This window comes from Tenebrio molitor, chromosome 4, assembly GCF_963966145.1.
Source record: "Tenebrio molitor chromosome 4, icTenMoli1.1, whole genome shotgun sequence".
Taxonomy (NCBI): domain Eukaryota; kingdom Metazoa; phylum Arthropoda; class Insecta; order Coleoptera; family Tenebrionidae; genus Tenebrio; species Tenebrio molitor.
The window spans coordinates 19,738,559-19,758,463 of record NC_091049.1 but is presented as its reverse complement, the minus strand read 5'-3'; the positions used below and the strand labels follow the sequence as shown (position 1 = coordinate 19,758,463).

Genomic DNA, 19,905 nt, shown 5'->3' with positions numbered 1-19,905 from the left:
AAAAACCTAATATTTAATTCCAAAAATTAATTTTCATAAAAAAAAGCAAAAATTAATTCGCTCTGTACGGTCATAGTTTATATTAGAATTTCTGAAGAAATTCGAATAATACCGTGACAGGGTATTATCTGTAGTCATAAAATTTCCTGGTTGAAAACTGATCGGCGGCCCAAACTAACCCCCGGATTTGTCCCGTTCCTAAACAGGTAGGTAGTTTTGAAATCGGAGAAAAGATGTGCCTCTACTGCCTCTGGTGGCAAAAGCGATGAACTAAAACCGTTTTTATTCGCAAATTTATAAATGAATAACTTCCACAACTTCTGTTTTTTTTAATTATTATTTAATGTAGTAGGTAAAGGTAAATATATTGTATAGAATTACAAAATATTCTAACGAAATGTTCGCCTGGAAGACGAAAAATTTAACTTTTACATTAAGCTCAATATAAAAAAAAACAAATGTTTCATCCACAATTTCATAACGCAGCGGACTCAGTAAACTTATTTAGATTCATTCTACAAAATCTGGAAGCATAATATTGAAATTTAGGTAATAAAAAATCGAATTAAAGCCGCGCACATTAGGTTTTTATCATATCATCAGACAATCTTTTTCTCTTATAAAAAAAAGTATAACGCTGCGGTCTGGAGAATTAAAAAACCTTTAATTTGATGTATGATACTTGACGAATGATTGCGTATTAACTGAGTTCTTTGCAATTAATGAAATACACTCTAGTCAACGCTGGTATCGGTCACCCTTAAGGGTTTTTTCACTTAATCAACAACGCAAGCAGAAAAATACAACACCAATAGGTATGAGTTAGGTACCTACCTATTGTATGTTCCTAATCCTATCATACCGATTAACAACTGACACTATTTTTAGTGCAAGTGATAACAAAATGGATGTATTATTACCTATTGTTATCCTCTAGAAAGTTTAATAACAATATTTGAAAAATGACTGTTTCTTTGCTGACAGCGAATAACATAACCTCTACAGTCTACGAATGACTTGGTTACTTTATCAGCCCGTATTGGTGACATACACAGCTAAAGCATTTTTGAACTAAAAATCACACCGCGACAATATTGAATTATTTGACCTTGACTAGGAAAATCCAACGTGAATGGACTTTATATGGTTTGCCATACTTTTTTCTTAAAATAAAAAAGATATAGGGGCGCGAATACCAATCTGAATCACCCGGTATAGTGACTTGGCACCTATTGCAAGAAAGTGGTTGTCTATTGTATAGCTAGTTCAGTACCAAGCGAACGTCTGGGGTGCGTTTATGAAACACTACCCGAGTAGAGTACGAGTTGTGTTAGTATGGCGTCGAGTAGTTTACTGGTCGACATATTCAATGAACGCTCCCGAGTAAAAACCTAAAAATTCAGAGCTGTCACACAACCTGCCATTTATCGGCATTTAGAGGTTAAAAGTTGAAAAAAAAACATGAATAATAATAGTAACCGTAATAAGATTAAAAAAGTAATTGCAATGAACATATTATCATTTGCTAAGAATTTTTTAAATCACCAAGAGGTTTGTACCTATAATTAAATATGTATTAAAAAATAGACATAATTTAGACATAAACGTGTTTTTTTGTTCGACACTGTCAGAATTTGAGAATTTTCTCCTGTGTGAACGGATTTTGATAAATGTCACAACTTGTCAAAACGAAATGTCAAGTTAATTTTAAAGATTTTAAGCGATTTGAAGCCTTTAAGGGGCTCGTCGAACAAAAAAACATTGTATTCAACTCGTTCGTGTGTAAATTGGGCTCTTTATGGCATTCGTGGGCTTTTAAAACGCTCGTTTCACTCGCGTTTAAACTAGCCCAGTCAGCCATAAAGAGCCCAATTTACACACGAACTCGTTAAATAAACTAATATTTTAGTCAGATGACGAGGAAAGTGACGTGGTCAACAATGGTTTGCTATTAATATTGCAGAAAGGAGAAAAACCCATTCGTATTACTGTATATGTGGAAAATGTTGTTGCCCATTATAATTCGACCGAATTTCAAAGTCATTTTAGAATGACTTACGAAACGTTCGAACATCTTTTGTCGATAATGAATCCTATTTTAATAAGACATACTTCTGGTCCTCCAAACGTTTCACCTGAAAAACAACTGCTTGCAGTAATTTGGCTTTTAGCCACACCTGATTCATATAGGTAGATACAAGTTTAATACAAAATTATCATCTGAAAGTAATGCATGTAATAAATGGATAAAGTAATGTAATGAACGTTATTAATTTTTAGATCTATTGGGGAAAGATTTGACTTGGCCAAGTCTACACTATCTGTATGTTTTGTCAGAATAATTAAAGGTTTATGCCGAATTGCACCAAATTTGATAAAATGGCCTCAAGAAAATGAGATAGAGGGATTAAAACGCAAATTTCAAAACTTATGCAGACTCCCACATGCTATAGGAGCCATAGATGGAACTTACATTGCTATTAAAGCTCCAAAAGAAAATCCTGAATCCTATATAAACAGAAAGTGTTTTTATGGAATGACATTGCAAGCTGTTTGTGATCCCTGTTTACAATTTACAGATTGCTTTGTGGGATATCCCAGTTCAGTTAGTGATAATCGCATTTTCAGAAATTCTCACATTTATGAAGGTGTTCAAAATCACCCACAAAGATTTTTTCCACATAATGAGTATATTTTGGGAGACAAAGCATATCCTGTACTACCATGGCTCATGACACCTTACATCAACCGAGGCAACCTAACTGCAAGGCAGATTTATTATAATTCTGCAGTATCTAAAGGAAGACAAGTCATTGAAAGAGCATTTTCATTATTGAAAGGACGGTTTCGAAGACTGAAATACATTGATATGAATCGGACTGATTTAATTCCGGAAACAATTCTAGCTGCATGTGTATTGCACAACATTTGCCTGCTACACAATGATGACTTAATTGACCAATATATAAACGAAGGTCGAGAATTAGATAATGATGATCAAAATGCTGATAATGCAGCTATGGAGCCACATGGGCGACATATTAGGGATTCTCTGGTAGATTTTCTATGGAATCATCGTTAATAGTAAAAAGTTATGTAAGAAGTGGATAGTGGATATTGTTAATCAATGAAATTATTTCTCAATAAACATAATTTTCATAATTATTGCGCATACATTCAAAAACAAACCTTTTCAATAAAAAGAAGAAAAAAAATTGAATTTACAATTTTATCAATAATAATAAAAAACAAAAACAAGCTAATAATAAAAAAATAAACAATCTTATGAAACAAAATAAAAACTTTGATAAAAAAAAAATTAACAAACTTTCCTCAATATCTACTTAATAAGAAAAATCAACCTTGATTTTTACAATTTATCAATTAATTTATCCATTTTCTGGGCAAATACTTGTATGGCTTCTCTTTGAATTTCCATCAACTGCTCATGACGAAATCGTTTGCTCTGTTCTTTTTCCTTTTCAGTGTTTTGAATATGTTCCAAGAATTTCTCGGCTTTAGATTTCCTCTTCTTTATTTTATCTTGCACATCTTTAATATTACTGTTGTTTGAATCTGATGTATTTTCTTCTAATGCATCTTCTATTAATTTGGTCTCCATGTCTGTCTGTCTTCTAGAAGATGAAGCTATTGCAATTGGATTGACATTTGGCTTTTTCCCAAAGATTTCATCAAATTGACTGAAATACTCAAATTTTACTGAAGCAGCACCTGTGTTTCTCATACTATCAATTTTTTTTTGGTATTGTCTTTTCAAATTTTTAAATTTATTTTCGCACTGAGTTCTATTATATTTAAAACCATTTTCATGTAATTTTGCTGAAATGGATTTCCAAACTACATCATTTCTCACACTTGTCGACGTAAATAATGATAGCGACGATTTATATTGATCAATTAACATGAGAATTGCCTTATGTTCCCATCTGTTATTTATATCAGGAAGATCCGTTTGGTAACTTGTACTTGCACACTTTGAACTTTCATCATTTGAAGTTTTATCACTAAGAATTGCAGCTTCGGATTCCACAGGTTGACTTATGTCTTCATCCTCTACATACACCAAACAATTATCTAAAATTTAATTATTTCTATTTATTGTTCAATTAGGTAGATAGGTCTAAAATAATTAACTTGTTTCATCATACATTAATGACAACCCATTTTCATTTTTCATATTGTTCCCTTCAGTATCCTTAACTAAGGAATATTTAGGTATTGAAGTAGCCATTTCAATATAATATTTTAAATAGCTAAATCGTTTTGCAAATAAAAACAACAACTTAACCTCATTCAAAAATATTGGCGGTAACAAAATGAAATGACCACGCGGTTGACCAACACAACATCCACCGTGCGCATGTGGTGTTAATTTTACCCATCGCTAGAGGTGGGTTAAAAGTGTTAACTGGGTGCAAAACCTAGGTGTCCTTATGAACGCCCTATCCGGATATTTGGGTTAACGCAGATGTTGTCATAAACGCCTTGGGTTACTCCAGAGTTACTCGAGTGAATTTCATGAACGCACCCCTGTTTTCAAAGGCAGGCGAGACGATAACGAAAAAACGAAACAATTTACAGGGAAAACGACTTTGCCAGTTACTTTTTTTACAGTCCATAGATAAAAAGTTCTGAGACTTATAATTTTTTGCAACATAAATCTTTATTTTTTTATTTGTATTCGTATTTCGTGGGTTAATCTCAGCGTTCTTATTTGGTTTTACTTTGTAATTGACAATTTAATTAAACAATATATGTTTTTTAATATCATTATAGGAACTTTTTTTGTGAACTCCTCAGTTTTTCTTTATGGTAAAACATCGGACACAAGAAACAACTAAATTCTAAACCTATGTAATCACTAATCAATTATTTTGCCAAACAAAATAGGTAAATGCTAAGTATCTATAAAAATACTTTATAATGAATTTAATAAAGTGACACTCATTCTCAGGCACTTTAAATCTTTCGATGTTATTTAAACATCGATGTTATACGATGGATGCTTCCATCGATGATTGCCGACGATGTCCAACATCGATGTTTTGCTTCGATGTCCCAGCACTAGTCTCTTTCTTTTCATTTTAATTCGACTTGCATAGTGTTATTTAGATTTGATTGGAGAAAGTTGTTCGAAGAACGAAAATGAGTGACAAAGATAGCACTAGCGATTTCGAAGAATCGAAAGAAAAAAAATATAAAAGCAAAGGAAAAATGTTTAATAGAAAGTGGTTAAAAGACATAAGCTTTAAAAATTGGCTCAAACCAATAAAACAAAATAATATGAAGTGCTTGTGTAAACTTTGCAATCAAGAACTCCTGTGTGTCAAGAGTGACCTGTTGAAACATGCGGAAGGAAAAAACATTTGACTAATATGACACCTATTTTGCTGAACACATCTTCAACTAGATACTTGATAAAGGATTAGTACTTACCTGATATCTTCGCGATCTGTCTGCATTCTTCGAAGTTATCTGCGATTCGCACCGAAATTGCAAAGTACCGAATAAACTACATATATTAATTCTTATCGTAATTGGATGTCTCCAAAGATTTTTCACAACACCATTAATTTTAATACGATTTCTCACTCCTTGCACCTGAATTAATTGTTTAAACCACAAACACGTGCATGACATTCCGTAGAACGCCGGAACAACAATTCAATAACACTAATAAAGGTTATGTATGCTACAAAGTACAAACGACCCCTGGTTTAGTATTTTCAAAATAAGAATATAGGCAACCTTATGGGGCGACTTGTTTCACTGGCTGCAGAACCTACAGGGTATTGATTCCTCAGTAAATCTTATTTGAATAAAAATGTAACTTCTAAAACGAGACACATCATTTTTCTCTATTTTCAACAGAAGTAACTATTTTCCACTTAGTGAAATACACTTTTATTTGCAGAGAATACTACAAAAAATGTTTACCGTTGTTCCGTTGTTTTCTAAACACTACCTACAGTTGGTTGCAAAAAAAACGGGAAACGAAAATTTTCCTAATGTAAATTTGATTTTGTCCATTTGTCAATTAATTGTCTGCTTGTAACCTATCTCTCGTAAGAAGGTTTCACACTGTGGAAAAAATGAAAAAATGTGTCAATTTTATTCTGACAGTTCCCGTCTGTTTTTTGCAACCAACTGTACCACTTTAAGTTGTTTGATTTCAAAAATATTTTGCAAAATTTCTTGCATTTCTTGAGAAATGTGGCTAATGTAAGCTCCAATAATAATCTGTCACTATTTAGGGTATAGTATGTGAAGCGAGAGATTGGTTGACATAAAAATCACTAAATTCAACGTAGAGAAAGTACAGCGTGATCAACAATGACTGAGCTGTTGGCAATGAAACAACTGAAAAGTGCTGTTTTTTTTTTGTTCTTAATTCGCACTGACTGAATTTTTTAACTTGAGACGACATTAATAGTATATTAGATACCGAGGAGGAAAGTGTTCCATTCCTGTCGAGAGAACAATAGTTTACCGAGAGGCTAGCCCTCGAGGTGAACTAGTTCTCGAGACACAGGAATTGACTTTCGCCGAGGCTTGTACACTATTTTATTCACAATCAATCATTTAATAACGCAAGTAACATTATTATAATAAAAAATAAATAAAAACCAACCAATTTTAAGATAGCACCCTAGATTTTCACATTCGATCATACAAACCCTATACCGTTAGAAAGCTTGTCAAACAAGCTTTCGACCAGTGTAATAATAAATGCGGGGTGTTATATTTAAAAAATCGCAGTAGGCATATGCGACTAAACATGTTATTGAGTAAACACTTAACAGATGCGGCAAACATTCAGCAATCAAAAGCGTCAATTATTTTAATTTATGTGCAACTATTTGGAAGGTACGAATTTTCGAAGGGACCCCTGCAATTCGGAATTCTGGTAAAAAAAGCGCCACTGATCAAAAACGATGGCAGATAAGTAAAAACGACCTGTATAGCTTTGATTAACAATTTAACATAGAATCCAAAAATGAAATCAAACTGGGTAGGGTCCATTTAAAAAAACATAACTTTGGTGTTTTTATAATATTGGGACACTCTGTATATATACCGCAATATTTTCCGAATATGCAGTAGAAGCGTAGCTATCATCTAGAAAAAAGAAAAAGTTGATATCTTTAATAGCAAACAAGTTATGGAGCTTTTTCGCAACTCTGGGACACGCTGTATACTAAGAGGCACTTCAGATTGTTGTGACAATCTTGATAATGATTATTGTAGGTTTCGTTCTCGTAGAACTTTACTAAATTAAACTATGAAGAAAACACAACGTAGGATCAATTAATATTTCTTTTCTCGTTATTTTTGTTTCGTATGTTTTCGTAAAAATATCATCCGAAGGAAAGTGACAACCAACAATACACTAAATACCAAAGGTAGAAAAGTTACTTATATCAATAACGAGCAAGGAAGTCGGAAGGTTTCAGTACTTACTAGTTAATTCTAAAATATCAACAGTTTTAGGTATACCGTTATTCGTTATTATAAAAATAAAATAAAAAATAAATGTGATTATACAATCGTACATAATTTTTCTCTCTCAAACGATGAAAATGTCAGAACGACTGACAGCTGCCGTAAACGAAAAGAACAGACAACAGAATCAATACTTGACTCTTTTTTGAAGAAAAAACATTGCTAAAAAAATTCTTGAGAATAGTACTTAATTGTTTTTTGCATATCTGTTTAATTTTCACCAACAAAAATGCACTAACATTATTAATCCTTTTTCAACTGAATACATATTGGGTGATTCAAAATGATTGTGGCCAAGTATGGCAACTATGTACGAAAAATGTATGTGGCAACTGTGTGAATGGGGTAGAGTTAATATTTGTATGACATTTCATAAGCCTGCATTTGATTTATTTAATTCCATTGCACATTGATTTGACAACTTTCAAAATTGCACGCCTATGAACTGTCAAAGAAATGTCACCTCTACCCTACCCACACAGTTGCCACATAAATTTTCGTACATAGTTGCCATACTTGGCCACAATCATTTTGAATCGCCCAATACTTAAAAAGATTGTTTGTCGTCTTGTTTTAATTAATGCCTCCTAACAGGGTTATCACAGAATCTTAAGAAAACATGCATACAATGAGAGGGTACCACACATTAAATTTATCACAAAAATTTTTTTTTGTTCGACACTATCAGAATTTGAGAATTTTCTCGTGTGTGAACGAATTTTTCAAAACGAAACGTCAAGCTAATTTTATAGATTTTAAGTGATTGGGAGGCTTTAAGGGGCTCGTCGAACAAAAACACGTTGTATTCAACCAAGGCGGTCTCAAGTTACAGGCCAGGACACTGGCTGTGTTGCCACATTCCCTGGTAGGCCATTCCATGACCTACGATGTTCCTAAAATTGTGAAACTAATTCGACATTTAAAATAAATTTTGACAAATCCTTGGTCAAATTCATCAAATTGAATTAAAAATGTCATTTAAGTGTTGCGTACCAAATTGCAACTCAAATTATGCGTCTTCTTCTTCAAATTACGTAGGTACCTGTATTTAAGTTTCCATCAAATGAGGAAATGAAGCCAATTTGGAAAGAGATTTTAAAAATCGAAGAGTGAAGAATTCGCAAATGTAGCCATGCTTGTGCTAAACATTTTAGGGGAACAGATATCAATGGGGACAAAATGAAGCGACTTGTGCCAAACCAGGTGCCCAATAACTTCTAATTACGAAGAAATTACATTTTGGGAAGAAATAATCAAAATTAGTAATGACGACACAATCACTGGGGGAAATCTTTTGGCTTTAAAAACGAATATTGAAATGAAACTGGGAAGCAAGTTACAAGAAATGGGGTGGGATTTAGACAATGGGGAGAACAAAATTGTTATATTTAAATTGGAAATGCCCACCTCGCCACCTCGCGTTAGTTTATAACCAAGCAGCTTCAATAGCCCGGAACACCGCAGAGCATCTGAAATATTATCTTATCAGTAACAGTAATGAGCACCGTTATTTTTCTGTCCCCAAGGTGGTTTTAAACTACGAGTATATGTATATTAGAATGCAATAACGCATTTTTGAACTGTCGTAAAATTAGTTCACTCATATTTGACAAATGCAAATACAATGACAGCTTTAGTGGATTTCGAATTTTTTCACTAAATGTTGGTGAAGCAATGTTGCCAGACTGTGGTAGGCCATTCCATAGCACACTGTCTTTGGTCAGTGTCATGGCCTGGTAAATGAAGATCGCCTTGATTCAACTCGTTCGTGTGTAAATTGAACCTTTTTGGCATGAGTGGATTAGTTTAAAACGCGAGTGAAACTAGCCAAAAAGGCCCAATTTACACTCAAACTCGTTAAATAAACAACTAAATTATTCTTTAGTTTCTGTTTTATACGACCGACCTGCTTTAGCTGACTCATACTGTATATAAACAATTCATTAGTTTTACCTGGAAATTTGGTTTGCATAATGACGTCGCCGGTTGGAATCTTAAATGACGTACATATATACAAATTTTAATGAAACATACACATACAGCACAATACTTTTTTAGAATGAATTGAACTACCTAGAGTGATCTAACTATGCTATAAGTCTGGGAGTTGTCACTGCTTCACATTCACATATATAGGTACTATTACGACCCAAAGGGGCCGGCCACAAACAAACTACGGTTGTCCGGATCGGGGAGCGGGACAGGAGAGAGAGACACAGAAATTCGGGGACAAAACAACATTTATTTCAGCTGCTACAGTGGGCTTGCCAAACTTCTGCACCTCGCAGGGTGCTACAACTACAAGTGGTTGTACTGGTCGCTCCTCGCTCGATGCCGGTGGTTCAGCGGGGCCGAGAAGTGGTCTGAGCGAGACCGTACAAGACTTTTGGCGGGTGTTGCGGCAGCCTGGCGGAACTCTGCAGGAAACGGGGCTCGCCTCCTCCCTGGCTGGTGCGATGCCCGGCGGGGCTTTCACGAGGTGGTGGGAAAGTGAAGCGGTGTAAATTGGACAACACCTGAAGATATGCCGAAAAGTTTTCAACGACATTACACACCCTGTACGTACGAGTAGTTGTAAATTCTTTATTGTGAAACTTTTGCATAGTATAACCCGAATACACTTTCATCAAACATCGCAAACGCTTCATCTCCAAGAATAAAGTATGGCAATTCTTGTGTTCTTTGTCTTTCATTTAGAGGAGTTGAGTGAAAAAAGTTTAGAAATTCGTTTTCCAATTCTTTGCATAAGTCGGTACTAGTGGATACTCCATGGTCGTATATTCGGCCTTGGCACTCTACATCCAAAACCATAAAATTGTAGTTGGCATCTACAAGAGCAAAAAGGACTATGGTGAAAAATCCATTGTACCTACCTAATTGATATATTCGCTGCCACTGTTTATAGGGCATTGTAGCACTACGTGCTTGCCATCAATTGCCCCAAGTTCCTCGTAGTTTTAGAATTTTTGCTCACGCTTAGCCACTCTTCCTCTGTTTTCTGAATCTGTAATGAAACAGGAACATTTTTGCAATGTATTTAAAAGCTTGATTTGAATTTTCAAAAGAATTTCTAGTACTATTTGGCAAGAGGGCATCACATTAAGGATAGCATTTAATTTTGATTTTCAGATGCGGCTACATGAAGACAAAACAGTCGATTTCCCAGACGAAGCTGAACCCATGAAAGAAAGTACTTCAAAATGCAAAATCTCAATCTCGAAGCATGGAGACATCTCAAAATTAAAGAAGCAACCAACCAAACCCTGCTAAAGAACAGAAAAAGCAAAAAACCAACAGCGTCTATCGATGGGGAATGCCTTGATCAAGCCTTTCAACTTCTTCAATCCTCAACTAATCAGATCAATCAAATCAAGACGAATATTAATTTTATTGCATTCAAACTTTGTGTATGTATGTGATGAATCTACAAGAAGTGACATTGAAAACAACATTCTCGGTATTTTTCAAATGACTAATTAAGGTCGCTATAATAATAACGCCTATTCACCACACCCTCACATGGCTAAGCCTCAAATATATTCAGAGTAGGTACGCAGAAGTAAAGTGATCTTCGAAAAATAGTCAATTTTGATTTAAATTGTAGGTCATTTTACAATAGGAGAGAAAAGTGTCATACAGCTAACATAAATAATTCCTTTACTCTAAGTACTCTAAGCCTGGGGTTGTTAATTTACCTGATGTTTGTCCTTCCTTGAGTCGGCACTGCACAACAAATGGGCAATAAAATGGAACTATTGAAAAATGATTTACAATTTAGGTCAAAATTGACTATTTCTCGACGACCATTTTACTGCTGCAACTCTCCAAAATGAGCTGGTAGAGATGACAGGAAACAAGAATAAGTACTGTTACCTTATTAATAATTTTACTTCACCTTCTCGTGAAAAATTAAATAACGATTTTTTTAAGACTGATGACTCCTCGGTCGCTCACACTTACACCAACGTCTTGAGAGTGTAACAATGAAGATAAAAATAATGTTTAATTAACGGGCACTATAATGTTCTTGGAGTTGGATAGAAACACAATGTCAGTTACAAGAGTTTAATTCCCAACTTAAGGTGATACAGTCGAACAATGATAAATTAATTTAGGAGACAACCTAGATGCCTCTTCGGGCGATACAATGTACGCTGAAGGCGCACAAAAATGGAAGGTAAAACTTTTGGAAAAACTGGTTCCCTGACGAGGCGTTAAATGACTTGAAATAAATTTACAGGAAAAAGGACGAAATTTCTTACACCGGGTCCGGGTATCGTGTCTTGGACTTCGAAGACGAATCGTAGAATTTCCCGGAAGAGAGTGCTGAAGGAAGGTCCTCCGAGTCGCTCTTTTCGCCGCTAAGCCTCTACGCCGTCCGTATCCACGGAAGGTCCTCGGGGTCCTTCCTCCCCTCGAATCTTCCTAGGAAAAGAAATAGTCAGAAAGAGAAACGAGCCCAGGTGAAAGAAATGTATAAAAAAAATGACGCGAAACGAGCAACTCGTCTTTCCTGACGAACTCACTCCAGGTCTGATAACGAAAACGTGTGTTAAAAAAATTGCCAATATGGCGGACAAAGATAAAAATGACTCTGTATGCCCTTGCCAGGAGTTTCACGGTTCCTTGAGGATGGGGTCCTCGACCGAGGACTGTCCGACGTGCGGTCCGGCTCTTCGGAAGGATCCTGGGGGGGATGATGACGGTCCAACAGGGTGGCGACGTATAATCCGCCGAAGTGTAGGGTCGTTGAACCCTCGTGTAGGAAGCTTTGATCCGCCACAGCGTTTGGTTGGAGTACACCCTGGACGTCTTCTCCAGCCGACACGGACTTCCTCCACGGGCTCGCCAACACTTGTTGCACTGGGAAAACACCTCCTAATCTCCCCCTTATGAACACAATACACACATTCGGCGCTACGGTCGTGAAGCCCCTGAAAATGGCGCTGGTTCCACCTTTTATATCTTTTACCCCTTCTCTCGCAAATTCGTCGCGGCCGGTACCGGAAGTCGGGGTCCGAGAGCCCGTTCTGGAACGTTCGCGAACCTTCTAGAATTTACGATTTGCCACGAAATTTAAATCGTAACAGTACCTACCCAAACAATACGGATCAGACGCGAGAAGACCAGTTAAAGCACCTCCTTTAAGCCCTAAGCAACGTAGAGCAAGAAGGTTATTTGCTCAAGAACATTTTGTTTGGAGCAGTGATGAATCCAAATTCTGTTTGCATCACATTGATGGACGAGTTCGAGTGTGGAGACACTCAGAGAAACGGTATTTACAAGGTACCCCAGAAGAAAAGGTTCCATTTGGAGGAGGGTTCATAATGGTTAGGGGTGGGTTAGCTTTGAATGGACGCACGGAGCTGGTAGTACCTAATTCCTGAGGAGTCTATGACTGCTGTTTTAGAACGACATGATGTACCGTTTGTAGAGAATGTGGGTTCAGAATTGATTCTGCAGCAGGATAATGTTCGTCCACACGTAGCCAAAGTAGTGCAAAATTTCCTCAATGCCCACAATATTCAAGTAATGAATTGGCCCTCCCAAAATCCAGATCTCAGTACAATTGAACACGTCTAGGATATACATGCTTGGATAGCGATTGAAGGAACGTCAGCCACTCCGGAACTATCAACACGCCTAAGAAATCCTTCTGGAAGAATGGGAAGAGATGGCTCCCCAGGTTATTCGAAATTTAACTGAAAGTATTGTTTGCGTTGGTTCTCGAAGACTAATGTTAAATAATGTTACGATTTAAGATTTCTCCTACTTCTTCGCGACTAGTCGGGGGTCAGAAATGAGGGTGGTGACCCCCTCTCTAAACAGGCGTACCTAAGCAAGTAGGTATGCCTCGTCGTTGTGTGGAAGTTTTGCAGGTTAGAGCAGACCACACCCATTAATTATTTTAGGCTTTTGCTTCTTTTTCAGAATGTTTTCATTTTAACAATAAAGAATTTCAATACACATTCTTGCATTTAATTTTTTTCCTGTAAGCAACGGAAACTGATTACAATAGAATCTATTGAATAGATTGTTAATAATTTTTTTAGAAGACAGTCTCCTATATTGCAATAACATCAAATTATGATAATTATTCTAAGAAAAAGTGGCTCTTTTCTAGTTTGGATTAGTGCATCTGCCTACTCTGATACAATTTTGACATCGCTGTGATTTTCGTTTCTTATTTTTCACAATTGTATGATGAATATAATGTATATGAAGCTGCTGCTAATTGTAGAGGTATTGGATTTTCTCATGGGCTATCTGCGCAAACGACGAATATCAGTCTCCAGTAGGCGCTACGAACAGACCGAAAAATATCGTCATTCGCTAGGTTAGTTTCGTCTCCCTCTCGTCTATTTGTATTTGAATTTGATAGTAGTCGACGTTTTCATTTACAGATTTTTCACTGGTTTATGGCTCCGCCTTCCCGCAGATAGGTATTTCCATGGTCACAGCCCATGAGAGAATCCAACACCTGTAACTGCACAGATAAATCCATTGCTGGAGTCAGATTCACACTGCCCAGTGGACTCGCTGTGTCGTCGTGTCGTATCTTACAGTGATTGTGATATGTTACGTCGTGAATGATACCATCAAAAGCACACACGCCTTCGCAGCGCACCGTAACGCGACGCAACGAGTTCGGTGTTACATTATGGGGCATTAGTTACAAATGGATACTTACCTGTAGAGTTAACGACTTTGTAACAAATAAATAAAAAAAGCATTAATTCAAAGTCAAATTTAACAAATACCCTGCAATTATTATGACAATTTTTGAAGGAAATGTTTATTTACATGATTAATTATGTTGTAAAATGTCACCGATGAAAACGCATTTTTGCAAAGCTATTTAGTTATCATAACGTATGAAACAAACATTTTGTAAATTATTGATATATTTTTGGCAGGAGCAATTAGCATTTGCGATAAGAAAGTGAAACGAGTGCGTTCACTGAAGAAAATACACATAAAAAATATCAAGAAGCATCATTGCCTGCCTGAGTAAGGAGCAAGAACGACTTGAGTTTTAGACTCTTCTTGAAGCATTTGTTGAACATGGAAGATAAGGACCTAATGGAATTATCAAAATCAACACAGTACAAACAGACAAGAAAGTTGCCGAATATATTCTCATATATATTTTTTACGTAAGTAAAGTATCGGGTGTTCATTTAAATTTCCGGTCAAAGTTGGCGTTCAAGAGTCGATTGTGAATGCACCACTCTTGTAAAAACATAAGATAACGGCTGATCCGTGATCCGCAATCCGTAGTGCGTTCACAATCGACTGTCCAACACGAACTTTGACCAGAAATTTAAATGAACGCCCGATATATTTAAACAAATTATATTTGGTAAATATTTTTTCAGTTGGGAGTTGCCTATATTTTGGAAAAGTTTAAGGAAAAATTTGTGCGATGAAGACTTTTATAGATTACTGGAAACTCACAAATCGGAGGTTCTTGGAAACAAGCTAGAAAAATTTTGGGAAGAAGAATTAAATTTCAATAAATACCCGTCTTTGTGGAGGGCGTTAATGAAGACATTCGTTTGGGAATTTTTATTGTACGGCTTGATACATCTCGCGACTGAACTTCTGACATTGTAAGTACCTACAAGAACGTTTTATCGAACAGTTAATTAGTACTGGATGACCCATTAAAATATACATATCCACCCGGGTTATCTGGAAAACACGTCAATTTTGATACGGAATGGGTTACATAATAGTAATAAATTGTGTTGTGTGTTGTCTAAACAAATTTCACGTAAATATTGTAATTAGTACCTGACAGTTTATTAAGTTATGCCGCACGCTTCAGAACTGTGTTTGCATACCTGTCCTTTCCCTACTTTTCGTGATTGGATAAATTTAAATTCTAAGAGGAGTGGGGGTACCATTCCATTGGCCTAGGCTAAATTTGCAGTTGCTAGTGCATACGCCCAAACCTAGCTATCTTACACTCAACGTCCAGGTTTTAGTGACGTTAGCAGTGATTAGGTACAGTTGCGGAATTAAAATTTCGGGCACTATTTTTCTGTCACTTCTACAAAATCTCTTTAAAGCACCTTCTACTGTCATCATAACTGACATTCAAAAATTAAACTTTTCTGTGTTAGTCACCCAATCGATTTTGAATTTTGAGATTTCAGTTAGTTGCACTGAGTGTACCTAATTAAATCATCGCTTTGATATGTTGCCTACCCGTTATTATGCCTGTTGCCATTATTAACAACTTTTCAAAAATATTTGAACTTGTACTTTTTCATCGCATCTACAATCATGTTGCACATATGACATCCTTCTTTCAGCATGGTTTTCAGGCCCGAAGATCTACGGTTACAAATTTACTTTCGGTAACGCATTTTCTCCAAGTAAACTTGGACGCTCGTAAACAGATTGATGTCATCTACAAGGATTTCTCAAAAGCGTTCGATCGTGTTGATCACAAGTTGCTCTTGACTAAACTGGATAGTTTTGGTTTTTCGGACAGTCTAATTCAACTTATTGCGTCTTATCTTAGTGACAGGGCCCTGTTCGTTCAGTACAGAGGTTTTAGTTCCGGGCTGTTTCAGCAACTTTCTGGAGTTCCTCAGGGATCTGTCCTTGGTCCTTTGTTCTTTGTTATATTTAGCAACGACATGACTGACCTCCTGGATGTGCCTTTTCAACTATACGCAGATGATCTAAAAATTTATAATGTCATAGAAACTAACGAAGACTGTCTTAAACTACAGCGCAATATTGATCTGATTCAAAACTGGGCAAGAACTAACAACCTTCTTCTTAGTATTAATAAGTGTAATGTAGTAAGTTACCCGAGGAGGGACACTATTATCAAGTTCAACTACTCGATTGAAAATTCGACATTACAGCGTGTTAATGAGTTTAAAGATCTGGGAGTTGTATTCGATCCCAAACTAACATTTCGGAGACACGTGGAATATGTTCTGTCTAAAGCGTATAAATCTCTGGGCTTTGTCATACGAAATGGGAAATTATTTGATAATCCACAAACTCTCCTTTGTCTCTATAAAACGTATGTAAGATCTACACTTGAGTACGCCAGTATTGTTTGGTCACCTTATTACAAAGTTCATACTTGGTCTCTAGAAAAAGTCCAGAGACGGTTTGCCAAATCTTTCATGTATTTTTCTTCTGGTGAGTATCCACAGAGAGGTGTGCTACACGAGACCCTTTTAGAGCAGGTGCAGATTCCATCCCTAGCTTCTAGGCGTAAATTAGCCAGCATTAAGTTTCTCTCAGACGTTTTTAATTCCTCAGTTGATTGCCCCTACTTGTTATCTCAGTTTTCAATCAGAATTCCCTCTTTTAGTTGTCGAAAGCATGATACCTTCTATCTAGATACTGCAAGAACCAATCTGCTACAATATTCTAGCCTATATCAGATGGTTAAAAACAACTCTGATGTGGAGGGAAAGTTAGACGTTTTTTGTACCAACTGGCAAGAGATCAGAGCACTAAGTTCCTATACAACCTAATCGAGTTTCCAGTCTTCTCGCCATGAGAATCAGTAATATTAATAGCTGATCTTTTTCAGTTGACTCGTAATTGGGTTCATTCACCTGTGAGTCAACTTTACAATAATAATAATAATAATAATAATTATGCCACAAATGACATTTTTTGAATGCCGAAAAGACAAAAACATGACAAGAGTAAAAAATAAGGTTATTAACGTAAAGGTTGTTTTAGAGTTTATATCATGACATTGACATTACTGCCCGAAATTTTAATTCCGCAACTGTACTTTCATTTTTCAGCCACTTTCTGTGTCGACATAATGATGTCAACGTCATTTTATAACCTTTGGAGTGATGGTTCTTTGATGTTAGGTTAGGTTTTAAAAACCGCGTTTCCGAGAATACACAAAAAACATCTTCACGCACGAAATATAAACAATATTTTTTCTATAATTGCTTAGAAAACTAAATTTTTGAAGGAAATCTGAAGTAACAACGCAGTGACCATGTTGCTTGGTAACTAATAGAAAACAGTGTGTGAAGTGAAAAACAGAAAAGCTTATGTAGTCCAATCAATAGGGAGTTTTACCTTGCAAAAGGTACAGAAAAGTTTATACTTGGCAGGAACCTTCTATCAGGCATATTATTAATGTTGTTGAGTTTGCGACCTTGGGGGGTTGCCGCTCGCCCCGCCATACTGGAGAATAGGGGTGCAAAATCACATTTTTGCGATTATTTCATTATCCGTGCAAGATACCTCTATCTAAGTTATTATAGAAAATGTAGAGCATGCAATTCTCTACATTTTTTGTTGTTTTTTTTTTGTCAGATCAATAGTTTCGTAGTTACAGCGTGTAGAAATCGAGAATTTCTTTTATTTTTGCATTTTTTATTCTTTTCCACACCACCACAGAGGTAGAGCAATAGGGTGCGTTTTTTTTTTATGTGGTGTCCCCAGTGGGCATAGTCCACGATGCAGTAGAAGTTTACTGTTTTACTCTTTTTGATCTCTTTGTAACGTAGACGGAACCAAATAATCTGGATCGATCGGTATAGATGAGCTGAATTCATCAGAGTTTATGAATTCTGGAATTCCTCTTGAGAATTTTCCTCTTGTTCCTCAGGGTCATCATCATCATCATCATCAAGATCATCTGGCGTTTGCCAAAATAGAAATTCATTGATTTCAGGTATTTGTTCGTCTTGATCTTCAGATTCTGGAACGTCTGTGATTATTTCATTATCCGTGCGAGATACGTATATCTAACTACTTACAAAAAATGTAAAACATATAATTCTCTACAATTTTTGTTCTTTACGTTTTTTTTGTCAGATTTGTCAATAGTTTCGTAGTTACAGCCTGTTCAAATCGAGCATTAATTGTTTGTCCGTCTACAGGAATATCGGACTCCAACGTGTATACTAATGAAACAGGTAAACGCCAAATGATCCTGATGATGATGATGATGACCCTGAGGAACAAAAGGAAAATTCTCAAGAGGAATTCTCGAATTCATAAACTCTGATGAATTCAGCTCATCTAAACCGATCGATCCAGATCATTTGGATCCGTCTACGTTACAAAGAGATCAAAAAGAGTAAAACAGTAAATTTCTACTCCATCGTAGACTATGCCCACCGGGGACACTACGTAAAAAAAAATGCACCCTATTGCTCTACCTCTGTGGTGGTGTGGAAAAGAATAAAAAGTACAAAAATAATAGAAATTCTCGATTTCTACACGCTGTAACTACGAAACTATTGATCTGACAAAAAAACATACACAACAAAAAATGTAGAGAATTGTACGCTCTACATTTTTTATACTAACTTAGATAGACGTATCTCGCACGGATAATGAAATAATCGCAGAAATGTGATTTTCCACCCCTATTCTCCAGTATGGCGGGGCGAGCGACAACCCCCCAAGGTCGCAAACTCGGCAATATTAATAATATGCCTTATAGAAGATACCTGCCAAGTATAAACTTTTCTGTATCTTTTGCAAGGTGGAGCCATTTTTATGCCTCTATTGACTGGACTAATGTATGTGAATAGTATATTCTGTAACAAGGTCAGAATGAAAATTCAATCTACGAGTGGAAGATTCCGAACGCGAGCGTTAGCGAGCGTGAGGAACCACGAGTAGATCGAATTTTCATTCTAACCGAATAACAGACTGTATTTTCTCCACGACCAGAAAGTATTGAATAAAAAAAATTAAATCCGAACAATTTTGTCATTTATTATGGAATGAAAATACATGCAAAACACATAAGAAGCAAGTGTTTCAGAATAAATATTCTATCTCAAGAGTGAGAATTTTTACTTTCTATTATTAAAAATGATTTCGGAATTATTACATTCACTAACGGTCGTGGAGAAATCGCATTTTACACATTGTTATGTACGAGTATGGTTTCTATAGTTTCAATCTTACAACAGTGTAAAAAAAAATGTTTTGCTAGACACTGTCAGAATTTGAAAATTTTCTGCTGTGTGAGCGGATTTTGATAAATGTCACAACTTGTCAAAACGAAACGTCAGGCTAATTTTAAACGTTTTACGCGATTTGGAGCCTTTAAGGGTCTTGTCGAACAAAAAAACGTTGTATTCAACTCGTTTATGTGTAAATTGGGCTCTTTTTGACTCTCATGGGCCTTTAGAACGGTTGTTTCACTCGGGTTTTAGACTGGCCCACTTATGACAAAAAAAAACCAATTTACACCAATGAATACCAATTTTTTGAATCAATTACAGAAAAAATAATACAGGGTGTTTTAGAAGTTGAGGCGTTTCTTTTAACATGTGACACTATGCGCCGATATCATATTAGAATTATTAGAAAATTAAATTCATGAATTAAAAATTAAAAAAGTCTACCAAT

The 19,905-nt window shown here is 36.0% G+C and overlaps 2 long non-coding RNA genes across 3 annotated transcripts; one reads left to right on the top strand and one right to left on the bottom strand.

Annotated features, from left to right (window-relative positions):
- The first annotated feature begins 1,284 nt into the window (after nucleotides 1-1,284).
- On the top strand, nucleotides 1,285-3,162 carry LOC138128375 (uncharacterized). Of its 2 annotated transcripts, none has more exons than XR_011158629.1 (3): nucleotides 1,285-1,551; nucleotides 1,910-2,190; nucleotides 2,281-3,162. It is a non-coding gene; the product is annotated as an uncharacterized lncRNA (long non-coding RNA). The 2 variants fall into 2 exon arrangements; XR_011158630.1 differs by having other exon boundaries at nucleotides 1,910-2,226.
- On the bottom strand, nucleotides 1,904-4,553 carry LOC138128376 (uncharacterized). Its single transcript, XR_011158631.1, has 2 exons — nucleotides 4,156-4,553; nucleotides 1,904-4,095 (listed from the first exon to the last, which is right to left on the bottom strand). It is a non-coding gene; the product is annotated as an uncharacterized lncRNA (long non-coding RNA).
- Between the last annotated feature and the right edge of the window lie 15,352 nt (nucleotides 4,554-19,905).